A 244-nucleotide genomic window follows, 5' to 3' on the forward strand; every position below is an offset into this window, starting at 1 on the left:
AACTATTCAGCATTTTACATTACATATGTGATAGAACAAAAATGGATCACTAGAAAGAAACCTCATCTATTGAAATTGATAATGAGCTTTGTATTTTACAACCTAGGTTCAAAATCATTATAATTTGTTGGGTTTAATGTAGAGCATGACATCAGCCATAATATCTGGTTTGCTAAAATGTGCCTGTGATGAAGCTTGCGTTGGTAGGGACATCTGAGACTGGTTTGCTAAACTGTAACATAGG

The 244-nt window shown here is 34.0% G+C and overlaps 1 non-coding gene across 1 annotated transcript; it reads left to right on the forward strand.

Moving 5' to 3' along the window:
* The first annotated feature begins 174 nt into the window (after positions 1-174).
* LOC145719047 (small nucleolar RNA SNORD74) lies at positions 175-227 on the forward strand. Its single transcript, XR_014142151.1, has one exon. It is a non-coding gene; the product is annotated as a small nucleolar RNA SNORD74 (small nucleolar RNA).
* The last annotated feature ends 17 nt before the right edge of the window (positions 228-244 follow it).

This window comes from Leptonychotes weddellii, unplaced genomic scaffold (assembly GCF_054177405.1).
Source record: "Leptonychotes weddellii isolate Sample4059 unplaced genomic scaffold, ASM5417740v2 HiC_scaffold_290845, whole genome shotgun sequence".
In the NCBI taxonomy this organism is placed as follows: domain Eukaryota; kingdom Metazoa; phylum Chordata; class Mammalia; order Carnivora; family Phocidae; genus Leptonychotes; species Leptonychotes weddellii.